This window comes from Malaclemys terrapin, chromosome 4, assembly GCF_027887155.1.
Source record: "Malaclemys terrapin pileata isolate rMalTer1 chromosome 4, rMalTer1.hap1, whole genome shotgun sequence".
Classification (NCBI taxonomy): Eukaryota; Metazoa; Chordata; order Testudines; family Emydidae; genus Malaclemys; species Malaclemys terrapin.
In genome coordinates this window covers 116,196,579-116,209,387 of record NC_071508.1, presented here as the reverse complement: position 1 = coordinate 116,209,387, position 12,809 = coordinate 116,196,579, and the positions used below count along the sequence as shown (strand labels likewise).

The following is a 12,809-nucleotide window of genomic DNA, read 5'->3' as shown; positions in this document are numbered from 1 at the left end:
GGAATGGTCTCAAGTTGCAGTGGGAGAGGTCTAGGTTGGATATTAGGAAACACTATTTCACTAAGAGGGTGGTGAAGCACTGGAATTGGTTACCTAGGGAGGTGGTGGAATCTCCATCCTTAGAGATTTTTAAGGCCTGGCTTGACAAAGCCTTGGCTGGGATGATTTAGTTGGTGTTGGTCCTGTTTTGAGCAGGGGATTGGACTAGATGACCTCCTGAGGTCTCTTCCAACCCTAATATTCTATTATTCTATTCTAAGCTTATCCAATACCCTCTGATGGGCCAGCCAATTCAGGTTAAAAGCACCACAGGCTTAAATTAAAGGGTTTTGTGTGTGGATGGTACACCAGTGAGGGGCAGCACTGAAGTTATAACTTTGCAGTGAAGGCAAGCCCTTAATCTTACAGAGAAAGAGTGAAATCCAGCCCCCGTTGAAATCAATGACAATGCTATCATTGATGTCAGAGGGCCACTCTTTACACAAAGTGTTAGAGCTGAAGGAACATAAAATGGGTTATTCTTTTCCCGGGAGTTTTTGTTTAGAAGGTGAAAAGGAGATAAATTAATCACCTTGCAGGCAATGCTCAATTATTCTAAGCCATTAAGAAATCCAGAGCTGGATGCTCACCTGGTGTAAATCATTGTCGCATATTGATTTCAATGGAGTTAGGAGCATATGCACCACCTAAGGATCTGGCACCCAGCAGTTAAGATATCTGTATATTTGTAGCTAGCAATGAATGTACTAGTTAAAGTATTGGAATATGGGGTGCCATGTGGGGTAGTTACTAAGAAATTTGAATTTTATTCCAATGTGGAAGTGGTGTGGTAATTGGGTTTGCTTAACTATGGGATGATGTGCACATGCGGAGATCAAAATAATTCTTCATGTATTGCTCAATGGAGTGCCACATAAGGAGCAGGCAAGACTGAGGAATCAAGGAAACAAGCTGTAGTCTGAATAAAAACAAAAAGGTTTGGGTCCAAATCCACAAAAGGATTTAGGCACCTAGACCCCAGATTTAGGTGCCTTCGTCCCAGATTTAGGCATTATCATAAACCACAAAACCTCATTCAGCTGCTGTCTAACCCTGTAGACACCTAAACGTTCTATGTAAAAGTTTTCTAGGCACCTAAATTTCTGCCTCTGCAAATGCACCATGCCTCGCTCTAAGAGTCCAGACATGTATCTGATGTCTAAGCCCCCGCACAGTCCTCAAACCAGCTGAAGATGGGTGTTGCCCTGGCCAGCTCACAGATGGGGCCTGATCCAGCAGCTGTGCCCAAAACATGCCTAACTGCACACAAAACAGCCAGAGGGAGAGACTGGCTCCCTTATAACCTTTAGCCTGGCAGTTAGGATACTCGCCTGGAATGCCAGAGACCCTGGTTTAATTCCCCCACTGCCTGATGGGAAGGGATTTGAACAGGGGTTTTCCATCTCTTAAGTGAGTGCTCTATAACAACTGGACTATGGGATAGTCTGATGTGGGACTCCCTCAATCTCTCTTGTTGAAGACATTCCACTTTCTATAAAATAATTAAATGTTAATTGAGCCAGAGAGAGAGTGTGATACTATAGTGCAGTGGTTAGGGAACTGACAGCAGGGAGACTCCTGTTCAAATCCTTTCTCCACATTGGGTAGAGGAGGGAATTGAACTGGGGTCCCCACATCCTGGATGAGTACCCTAACCATTGGGCTAAAGGTTGTAAAGGAGGCATTGTCCTCCTCCCTACCCCATCGTGTGGAGTTAGCCAGGTGCCTAAACCATTTTTGCAAGAGACAGCTTACACCCCATGGGCACCTGACTCCAGGAGAGGGGTTCCCCACTGTGGCTTGCAAGCAGAGGTTTCCTTCAACTCAGACTGAAGTGCCTAATTCTCTGAGGGAGCGGGGATAAGGACCCCCCCTCGTCAGTATCTCCTGTTGGCTAATTTAGGAGGCTACCTGCTGGCTTTTGTCGATCCCATTCTTGAGTGTGTTTCTCTCCCCATAGATTGTACAGGGAACCTACATGCCTAACCCTGACTTGTGGATTTCAGTGATTTTTCAAGGGGCCTAAAAGTTAAGTATTACAATGCTCAGTGTTGCAATACCGAAGTCCCTTCATTCATTCAGGCTTTGTCCTTTCAATTTTTTTTAATGTTACCCTACAATTGGAGTCAGGGCCGGCTCCAGGCACCAGGCACCCAAGCACATGCTTGGGGCAGCACCTGGTAAGGGGCGGCGGGGGGAGCGCGGCGCGGCATTCCGCGGGGGGGGGGGGAACGCTCCGGCGGCGCGGCGCTCGGCGGGGGGGAGTGGTCTTCGGCGGGGGGGCGGTGCTCTGGGGGGGGCTCCGGCGGCACTCGGTGGGGGGCGGGCTCCGGCGGCGCGGCGCTCAGCAGGGGGGGGCAGCACGGGGCTTGGCGCTCGGGGGGGGTGGTTCCGGCGGCGCTCAGCATGGGGGGGCAGGCTCCGGCGCGCGGGGCTTGGCGGGGGGGCGGCGCGGGGCTCGGCACTCGGGGGGGGTTCCAGCGGCGCTCGGCGCTCGGCGGGGGGCGGGGCAGGAGGGCGGCGCTCTGGGGGGGGGGTTCCGGCGGCGCTCGGCGTGCGGGCGGCGCGGCGCTCGGCGGGGAGCCTCGGGGGGGCGGCGCTTTTTTTTGCTGCTTGGGGCAGCAAAAAAGCTAGAGCCGGCCCTGATTGGAGTCCCTTATTTTATTCTGTGCTTGCACATCTTGTGCTGGCTGGAACCACACATGGGAATTGCTGTTCATGTGTGGATAAACATTTAAGATTCATCAGTTATTTGCTGTGCTGTGACCTGAGCTGGATTGCCCAACAAGAGCAAGAGGGCTATGTCTTATGGCAAGGATGCTGAAAGGGACACTTGCAGGAAAAATTAAGCTTACATGGAAAATCTGACTCTTCCATATCATGTATAAATGAAAGGAATCTTCTCAGTGGGTCTCCTAAGTGCCTGATCATGCACTGTGCTAAGCACACATCTCCTAGGGAAGCCAATGGGTACTAAGGGAATTCAGCACCTCGTAGGAGGCTCACTGCACCTTGTGGGTTTGGGCCCTGATTCTGCATTTGAAAATAAGCATTTACACATGCAGAATAAGTAACTGTACATAAGTGCTTGCACAAATTTTGCAAGCACAAATTTAGGAAGGAGGCTCCTCTGGAAATGCAATCCCTGTTGTCACATTGAATGATCAGTAAATGCTGTAGGAATGTCTGCAAAGAAGATCTTATATCCATCTATAGTGTTAAACTAGTACCCTAAATCTTTCGTGACCTTTGGGCAATGTATAAACCCGGCATTAGTTTTGTCAACTAGTATTCCTCTTCCTCTCCTAAGAAAGCACAGATGTACATTGCTGGAGCCCTCACATACCCTTAAACTGAGTTATGCAACTGAACAGTGTAACAACACCTCATTGCCACTGGTTGGCACCCGTGTGTCAATTTTTTCATGCAAAGGAAATTTTTCTTGATTTTATTTTTTATATATATGTAATTAGTGGGGGATGGGAGTATCTGTCAATAGTGTAGATACAGGAAGCCCCAAGCAGCTTTGACAATCTCTGTGAAGGACACAGAAACCAGGCAGGAGAAGCCAGTACTGAAGTTGTCTCGCCTGGCTTTAGTAATAATAATGTGCAGTTATGTTGTGCTTTTCAGTTGTGTGATAGTGATGGAAATGTTAGAAGAGTTGAGATTAGGTGAGAAAATCTGATAAGAGTGAAAGGTCAGTATTAGGAAGAAACAGCCTGGGTGGGTTCTGAGGGGACAGGCCAACAGGAAATATAGCCGATGTTGGTTTGGGACAACATTTGGAAAGGGACAAAGAATCAGTTAGATTCAGGAAAGAGATCAGAGATCAGCTGTGGCATTGGCAAATAATCCAATCATATACAATCACACTGTTCCATCACTGTCTCCTTTTGCTCTCATGTTTTATATCTCTTCTGAGAGAGGGATGGATTCATGGATACAGCACAGCACTCCTGGGTTTTCTTCCTGGCTCTGCAACTGCTTGGCTTGGTCTTGGGTAAGTCATGTAACCTTTGTACCTCAGTTTCCCAGCTATAAAATATGAGAATACTCCCTCCATCCCAAGCATTTGGTTGTTCTGATTATTTGTTTATGATAGTACAAGGCACTATACAAATTCAAAAAGAGGCACAGCCCTTGCCCCAAAAAGCTTACATCGAGAAGGCTGTGTAGTTATAAAGTCCTCTGGGATCATCTGTTGGAAGATGGCTTTATGGGTCTGATCCTGCTCTCATTGAAGTTAACGTTAAAAATCCCATTGATTTCCATGGTGTAGAATTGGACCTTTAAGTGCAATAGGCCAGATCAGAGGTAGGCAACCTGCAGCCCATCGCTTCTCGCAGCTCCCATTAGCCAGGAATGGCGAACCGTGACCACTGGGAGCTGCGGGGGCCATGTCTGCGATCAGTCAATGTCAGCAAAATGTCTCGCAGTCCACAGTCAGATTACCCTGATGGGCCGCAGGTTGCCCACCATTGGGCCAGACAGTCAAACATTCAGGAGCAATCTTGCAGTAAACAGTGTGTATGTGACTGAATCTGAGCCCATATGATGAGGGTTGTAGGAAAACCGCTTTTGGATCCAAAGTGTAGGGTTTAAAAAAAACCAAACAGGTAAATAATATTATGAGCGAGGGAATAAAAATCTGATTCCAGATCCCTTGACAGTGTCATTTAAACGCTGACTCACTCACTTTTAACCACCTGTTTGTGTCCCAACCGTAATGTTAAGTGATATTTTTAGCTACAATATTTTACTAACACATGTAACTTCTTTTTATATTGAAAACTCAAATAGTGACGGGGGAGGGATGTGAACAAGGAATCTGGAGTTGGTTTAAACGCTACGATGTTATTGTATGATCTATAGAAAGGCTTTGCCATTTACCTGTGAATTTACTACCTGCCCCCTTTCTTCCCCCCCACCCCCCCAAAACGACTTCTCCAGGTAAGGGCCTGTACATTCCATGCCTGCATTAGCAGAAACTTGATAAACAGGGTGAGATCTGAGACCTGTCCGTGCAAATCTAGGAGCTCATCGACTGTAAGGGGAGGAGCAGCGAACCCCAGAGGTGAGAATCTGGGCACCAGAGCCTGCCCACAGTGTTGGGTGAGAGAGGGGAGGGGACACCCCCCCCTCTACTCCCCCCTCCAGCCAATCCCCATTTTCCCTGCCTCTCCTCCTCAGGCTCAGGATGCTGCCCAATCAGGCTGTGCTCTTGCAAAGCTCCCTTCCTCTAAAGGGGAGGGGAGGAGGAGAGAGCTGGAGTCCTCACTAGGGGACCGCTCAGGGACAGCGGCTCTGTGCCTCCCTCTCTGGGTTGCTGCTGCTGCTGACCTGAGAGCCTGCCGCTCAACTTTCCTCCCGCTGCTGCGGGCGCTTTGATTCGCCCATTTCCCTGCTCTGCTTGCGGTGGCTGAGGACTCTCGAGGCGGTTTCCAAGGTAATGTGACCTCTCCTCCCTGCCGTGTGTCTCTGGCTTTATTCACAGAAAGTGCCCTAGAGCAGGCAGGGCAGGTGGAGACTGGGAAGGCGTCTCCCAGGACAATCGTTACTCCTCGGAGCCCTCCTCCGAAACCACTGTTCACTACTGACCTCCTAGCATTCTCGGAAGTGTATTATTTACCACACACAGAGAGAGCAGCTTTTACAACACACACACACACACACACACACACACACACACACACACACACACACACACACACACACACACACACACACACACACACACACACACACACACACACACACCAGCCTAGCAAGGTGCGTTTGTTAATATAAAAAGAACAGGAGTACTTGTGGCACCTTAGAGACTAACAAATTTTGTTAATATATTTTAGTATAGAATGCACTGCATGTTGTCCTAGCCTAGCAAATTGTCCAGGGAATACGCTCGGCTCTATGGGGAAAAAATGTAAAAAGGGTGGAGATTTCTCCCCCCTAAACCAAGAGCAGATTTAAATTTTATTAGAGAATATTTAAAAAATAAAACCGGTACAAACGATTTGAGGAGTCAGTTGTCAATCATTGGGGGGAACATACATAGTATGGGGGGGATGTTGTTATGTTGGGGTTGGCAGCACACATAATACATACGGACTGTAGTGTCCCCAATGGGAGGGGTGGGCGGTGGGCGAGATCAAGACATAGTTGATAATTGGTGAGGGTCAAAATTACACCTCATTCTTTTAAAGTCACTTGATGGGCAAGAGGCGGGGGAGAGAGCAGGGATCTGATTTACAGTCCTGTTGGAGTGGAGACATGTGAAGGAATCCTAGAAATTAGAGATGAGAGAGATCTTTTAAAATCATCCAGTCATCCTCCAGAGGCCAGGACAAGACTGCTCCCTCCAGCGTTTTATACATTGTGTGTGATTCAAATGACAGGGCTTCCACAGCTTCCCTTGGAGACTCCTCACAGACCTAAGTTTTTCCATACCCAGCCTAAATTTCCCTGCCTCAATTTCATGCCATTACTCCCAGCTATATTCTTTTTGACCATTCCTCAACCTCTTGTACCCTTTTGATACCTGTATAGGATGATTGCTATTTACATGCAAACTAGCAATCCTTGAGCTACCAAATGAGCTCTTATCTTACAATAATATAGAGAATGTTATCTTTTTTGTATAAACACCAGGGGTTTATTGTACAGTGTGGAGGGAAGGGTTAATGAGTCACTTATAAAGGATATGTGGAAGTTGCTCCCATCCACCTCCTTCTCAGCTGCTCTATGCAATTACTCATGTTTTTTGGGGGGAGGGAAGGTTTCCTTCGTGATTCCAGAGAAATGTATTTTAATGATTTCCTGTCAGTAGGATTGCTACTGATGTTACTACAGGATATTTTAAATACTTCAGGCATCAGGCAACTTAAACTTGAAAAAATTAGAAAAACAAAATTTCCATGTGTGTCTATGTGTGTGTATACACCGAGAGAGACACATTGAAATTCTGCATTCCGAATTTTTTCAATTTTAAGTTGCTTGATGTCTGAAGCATTTGAAATTTCTCATATATATATGTGTGTGTGTATATGTCTGTCTGTCCACATGGAAAAATCTTTACCTTGTCCATTCCACTGCCCCCCATGTCTTCATGTTAATGTCAGTTTCACACTAAAGTTGCATTTTCACATTGACTCTTTCTGATTATTTTGCTTTTAATTTGTCCAAGGACCCTCCCTTTCTGGCTGCTTCCCCTTGTTTAATCTTGTTAGCAGAGCCTTATTTATACTAAGCCTGCTGTGTTTTTTTTTTTTTTTTATTTTGTTTTTTTCCAAAAGCTAGAATGTGACCATATGACTGATCAGGTAATACTTTGCACTTCCCCTTTTCCTAGCACCAGTCAGACTTTTGAATGGAAATTATCCCATGAAATAACTTTCATGAAACTAGTTTGAGGGCATTTTTATTAATGATGGTAAATGGTATTTGTTGAGGCAAAAAAATAGCAAATGCAGGCATTTTTTTGTCTCGTGATTCATCTATGAATCATTCCTAACTTCTGCTAATCATAGAATTATACAAATGTAGGGCTGGAAGGAGCCTTGAGGAGTCATCAAGTCTAGCCCCCTGCGCTGAGGCAGGACCAAGTAAATTTAGTGTAAATGTAGGCTTTGAATACATAATGGGGTGGGCAAATAATTTTCAAATTATAGGTTGTTTGCAAAATAATTCACTAATCATGGCATTTGGTTGGTTGTATGGTATTTCTTTCTTCTGCTCCCTAAAATGCATGTCTTCCAATACATATACACAGAACTTTTGAGCTTCACAAACACTTTTGTGAGTTCTAGAGCTTGTTCCAATATTCTCAAGTTATCAGTATTATGTCCCCAAGAATAGTAGCAAATCAAATTTGTGTAATTTGCAAATATGTTTCAGAATGTGCTTTTTCCTCCCATTATTCCACCAGTGCTAATATTTTCTCTAAATTGAGATAAACGATGCTGGGTTATGCCATATACAGGGCATATAAAATGCCCCAAATTAGATTAGTTTCCAAGTGGCTGGGTTATTTCTACACTAGCAAATTTGCACAAGTGTGACCTTTATAGGTGGTAGTTTCCCTGGGCTATATTTAATAACCTGTCATAGCAACACTTCTGGCCTGTGCTGGTTACAGTGACTTCATTTATATCCATTTCTAAATAATATTAAAAGGTTTTCATGATATTCCCAGGGAGTTCACAAATAAAAAACAAACAGCAATAGTAAGTAGGTGGAACAGCACTGCAATCCCCACTAACAGGTCAGTCTCATTCAAGGTAGGGTGACCAGACAGAAGTATGGAAAATCGGGACGGGGTGGGGCGTAATAGGCACCTATATAAGACACAGCCCCAAATATCGGGATTGTCCATATAAAATTGGGACATCTGGTCACCCTAATTAAAGGTAGCGTTGTGGCAGCCCTCAACATGGGGAACTACCTAGATACAGGAATGCAGCTGGCAAATGCACAGCTACAGTGATCACAGCTAGCTTTTAACTTTATTTTTCAGTTGATGAATGTTAGAGTACACAAAAGAAAACCTTGGTAATTAAGCTTAATGACAACAAAAGTTGGTCAAGTTTTCTCTTGAAATCAAGTGTGCCTGTACACCGCAACCTGATCTGCAGCACCATCAGTTGTTTGAGTCCTTGGTCTGTCCAGAGCTTTTGCCAATGTACCTCGGTCCTTATCCCCAGAACCTCCTGTTATTCCAGTGCTATGCTTCTCTAAAATACAGGGTATTGTTAATACACAATTGAGTGGTGATTTGGATAAATGCCCCCATGGGCACTTAATAAAGGAGAATAAACTCATCTCATATGTGACCAAAACCCATGTCTGTGCTACTTGGTTGACTAACTTGTTAAGAGCTAATGGCTGATAATGTTCCCATGCGTGGGAAATACAGATTGTGGGTGAGTTAAATACAGACAGTGGGTGGGTTAAATACATTCTGTTTATATTCCTTGCTTTTCAGCTCTGAGGCTGTGTGAAATCTGGCTTCTACAAAGCATGAGAAATAATATGCATGCAATATTAATGCTGGGTATCTCAAAATGCTTTCACTTTCTAGGTTTGGATAGGAAATGGTATGCAGAAACTGGGTCATTAGGTTTAACTAGGGTGACCAGATGTCCCAATTTTATAGAGACAGTCCCAATTTTTGGGTCTTAGATATGCTCCTATTACCCCCAACCCCTGTTCCAATTTTTCACATTTGCTGTCTGGTCACCCTAAGTTTAACAGAGATCAGCCTCTAGCAGTTTTTATCAATTTGATTTGTCAAAATTGATGTGTCAGTTTTGACAAACTGGCATTTTCAGACCTCCTATTTTTTAGAAAAAATTCCCAACCAGCTCTAGTGGTGGGACTTGTCGCCTTAATCTTTAAAGTGCTTTGAGATAGAAGGTGCTATATAAATGCCAAGTTACTATTAATTATTCATGTATTGATTAAGAGTCTCTGAAAGTTGCTTTTATGATTTATTTGTTGTGTCATAAAAAGGGTCATAAAGTATTTGTGGCAAAAACAGATTTTGGTCCTTTAATTTCTTTACACTGCACGTCATATGACAGTCTGTCTCATGACTGTGCTTTGCTAACTACCCCATCTTCTCATGGACAAGCTGACAAAAGGTTCAGTAGAGGACTGCAAGTTCCACAGGATGGGGACAACCTTTTGATGGGCCCATTTAAGTGGATCTGTTAACTATACAGAGGCAGTGTACCCAGTGGGTATGTGTTCTGTCTTCAAAACTGCATATGTTGACCTATATGTGTGACCAAATAGATCAGCATCCTGGGAAACAGAGATGGAAGCTTTTGTGTTTGCATTTTGGGGTTTAGCAAAAGAGATGAAATCTTCCTGGAAAAGTGTGAACATTAGGGGTGAAGTCATAGCCCCACTGAAGACAATGGGAGTTTTGCTATTGAACTCAGTAGGGCCAGGATTTCACTCCTAGTGTCAAGTATCAGAGGGGTAGCCGTGTTAGTCTGAATCTGTAAAAAGCAACAGAGGGTCCTGTGGCACCTTTGAGACTAACAGAAGTACTGGGAGCATAAGCTTTCGTGGGTAAGAACCTCACTTCTTCAGATGCAAGTAATGGAAATCTCCAGAGGCAGGTATATATCAGTGTGGAGATAACGAGGTTAGTTCAATCAGGGAGGGTGAGGTGCTCTGCTAGCAGTTGAGGTGTGAACACCAAGGGAGGAGAAACTGTTTCTGTAGTTGGATAGCCATTCACAGTCTTTGTTTAATCCTGATCTGATGGTGTCAAATTTGCAAATGAACTGGAGCTCAGCAGTTTCTCTTTAGAGTCTGGTCCTGACGTTTTTTTGCTGTAAGATGGCTACCTTTACATCTGCTATTGTGTGGCCAGGGAGGTTGAAGTGTTCTCCTACAGGTTTTTGTATATTGCCATTCCTGATATCTGACTTGTGTCCATTTATCCTCTTGCGTAGTGAGATGGACTCCTAGTGTCCACTCTGAAGACTTATGCCTCTAGCTAGGGGCTGTAAAGTTCCCATTGATTTCAGTAGTTGAGGATCATGCCCTAGTAGTCTTTTTAAAATATATAAACAAAGTGAATTGAGTGACAGGCTCAGTTTAACAGCCCTGGGAGGGAACTCTCATATTATGTCAGATTGAAAGAGTTCAGTCTAGTAGTTAGATCTGGGGACTGGGCATCAGGATTCCTGAGTTCCTCACTCTGAGACTGTGTGACCTCTTGAGCAAGGCATTTATTTGTATTTTTTAATGATAAATTTATTGTTGCTCTCCCTGCTTTTTTCTGTAAAAATATATGAAGAGTAGAGGAAGAATAGGATGGAAGGTTAAAAAGAGATTGTGATAAGAGATGACATTATCACATGGATCCCTTATTGATTAGTTATGAACCATAATGGTGCTTTGTTAATAGACCAAAAATTATTAGTAGGAAAGCAAGGGTATTGAGCTATGTAGGCCTCTTAAGCATTGGTTTCTTGGGGGTGTAATTAATGAAAGATAGTTACATGTTTAGATCACCACTACAAGATTCTCATCTTTGAGTTAGCCATTTTTTTCCACAGTGAAGAGGCCCTGAAAATTTGCCATCTGTTTTCCTAATGGTGGTGTATTGGGGCTTCACCATTCTGCTGCAGTGGCATTTCTAACAGTCAGCATAAGATGTTATAAACAATAGGTTTGATTTTTTTTTTCAAGCTTACATTTGTATTGATCCCTAAGGGAGCAAGTAGGGTGGATAGTTTGATTTGTTGTCCTATTACTTCAGTGCAGCACTTAGTGACTTAGTCCCAAATGTCTTAGCTTTGAGGCAAAACCAATGCTGAATAGCAATGTTCAATTCGTGCAGAGTAAGAGGTGTTCTATCATCTGGTATTGACTTTTGAAGATGTAAAGTACAAACTGAAGACCTACTGATCGGCTTCAAAGTGGCATGCCACTCTGTCCAACTCAAGTTTGGTTGTGGGTGTTCTCATGTGCCGCTTCCATGAGCAACTGGCAGACCAGGAGTAGATAAGACTGGCAGTAGTATCTGGAGACGGGGCCTGAAAGGGAGTGTAGAAAGCAGTCTGAAGAGACCAGGGAAGAGGCCAAGAAGCAGATTGGAGAAGAGAACCCTGGGGACGAGTGGGGTTTCTTTGGTAAAAGATTGCTTGGAAGCCTTGGATCAAGAGGTGTGGGCCCTGCACCAAAGGGGTGAAAGGGTAGTGGTGTTTTGTTTTTTTACTTTTTGCTTTTGTTAAACTTTGTTTCACTCCCCTTTGTTTACACCAGAAAGGGAGAGATTTTGTTGGTTTGGGCCAGGGGCTAAACTAAACCAACATCCCAGTGAGTAGGGAAACTCAGTGACTGCACCTGACCAAAGTGTGGCAAGACAGTGGCTTGGTAAAGTCATTAGGCCAAATGTAACTCCGTGTACTCCCCAGTGTAACTCCTTTGCCTGTCACCTAGGATAAAATTGGCCCCTGTGCTTTAAGATCCTGGAAAGGGGCTGTAGGAGTATGCAGCCATCCTCATTTTCTCCCCAGAGCAAGCAGTGGACTCTGCAGCTGAATTTCAAAATGGGTCTCTTGTGGTCTGTGAACAGCAGACCTGCCCGGTGAGCTGGAGAGAAACCTCCCTTTTACTGAACAGGTAGGAGCTGTGCTCAGAGTGTCTCAGCAAAGTTCTAACTGGTATTTGTGGCAACGGAGTCCATCCGTCTGTGGGCTCCGGACTGGGTTTTACCAACTGTCAGTTCTTTCAGCTCAGAGCTAATGCTATCTTCAATTTATTTTTGAGGTAGTAGGATTATGTAATAATTTTGTTCTCCATCTATCTAAACCATGGCCCTCTCGTGAGCAGAAGGTACTGCTTTTGCAGAACTGCATGGTGGTTTTGTGGTATGTGGATGACTGAGGCATGTGGAAACTGCACTGCTAAGTATTATGGAGGAAAAGAAATGTTACCAACTACAGAATCGGAACTTGAGCTGGTCAAACTCTAAAGCACAGTTCACTACCAGCATATTGGCTTCAGTGAAGTTATACTACAAAAGAACTGGGCCATGATGTTTAATTCTTAGCAGTTTGACTATCTGCTCTCAAGGATTGCTGACCTTGAAAGATACCATCAAGAGATTTTACTTACACTTTTCCTCTGCCCTGTCATTTGCAATATATTGCAACTGAAATACCTCCTGAAAATGTCTCCTCCTCATGTCTTGGGTGCATTCGAACCATTTCAGACAAACGCTCCCAGACCTCCTTTTCAAAGCACTGTAC

General features: G+C 44.3%; 1 protein-coding gene across 1 annotated transcript in view; it reads left to right on the top strand.

Moving 5' to 3' along the window:
• Positions 1-5,336: 5,336 nt before the first annotated feature.
• STON2 (stonin 2) overlaps positions 5,337-12,809 on the top strand; it is a 116,093-nt gene continuing 108,620 nt past the window's right edge. The window contains exon 1 of the mRNA XM_054024854.1: positions 5,337-5,488. The gene's annotated coding sequence lies outside the window, so the exon portion shown is untranslated. The remainder of the gene's footprint in view (positions 5,489-12,809) is intronic.